Genomic DNA, 1,151 nt, shown 5'->3' with positions numbered 1-1,151 from the left:
CGCATCAAGTAATAAAACTCACTTAGAGTGAGGTCGATCCCACGAGGATTAATGGATTAAGCAAGCAATAGTTAATTAATTGTTCTAGTTAGACGATTCATGTTTGAGTGATAAGCAACAAGAAATGTAAATGACTTGAAATTAAATAAAAGCAATAAAGTGCAAGGAAAGTAAATGACAAGAAATTAAAGTGCTAAAAATTAAAGTGCGAGAATGTAAATTGCAAGGAATAGAAAGTATAAGAAAGTAAAGTGCAAGAAAGTAAATGACTAGAAAGTAAAACCAAGTGAAGTATTTCTACAAACACTTGGAAGGCATAAATGTGCCAAAGTAAAGAAAGCCATAAATGTGCATAAGTAAATGACAAGAATTTAAAGAGAACAATTAAATGACAAGAATTAAAGACAAGAAGTAAATAACAAGAATTAAGAATGAAATTAACATTGGGATCAAGAGATATTGCATTCTCAAGATCAACAATTCTCATCTCCACTTCAATCATTCAATCATTGATCTCTTGGCAAATCATAAGTAATCAAACCCCAATCTCTTGGTGATTTGATTTCTCTTAACTTCGTCAATTGCCAATCTCTTGATCTAATTGCTCATGAGAAGAGATGAAGAATGGTCTCTAATTGCCACACAACCCTCAAGATTTCAATTCAAAGTGATTACATCTCACATATCAAGCTAAGAATTATCAATCAAGAGAGTTGTGAGAGAAAAGTCTCAAACTGAATTCTATGACTCCTTTCTCAAGTTCATCATAGAATTCAAATAGATCTAATCCCTCTCGTGATAGTAATTAAATCTTTAAAGCACAAAGACTCTCTCTAAAGAAACAATGAAAGAAGAATTGAAGATGAAGAATGAAAATAAATCAACCCATTAAATTGCAATAGAGCTCTCTTTCCCAAATGTTGGAAATTAGAAACTCATCATAACAAAAACATTTACTAAAGTGTGAATGAAAGAAAATGGAAGAAGAGAAGAGAATGAGAGTGAAAGGGGAGTGGAGTCACCTCCACCCCTCCATGGTGTGTCTAAAATGATGAATCTAAGGCCCTATTTATAAGCTACCTAAATTACAAATTCAAATGAAATTACAATCAAATGCAAATTTCCTAATTACTTCTAGATGATTCTTGTGG

The sequence above is a fragment of the Arachis duranensis genome, chromosome 5, assembly GCF_000817695.3.
Source record: "Arachis duranensis cultivar V14167 chromosome 5, aradu.V14167.gnm2.J7QH, whole genome shotgun sequence".
Classification (NCBI taxonomy): Eukaryota; Viridiplantae; Streptophyta; class Magnoliopsida; order Fabales; family Fabaceae; genus Arachis; species Arachis duranensis.
Note: the sequence above shows the minus strand (reverse complement) of the source record.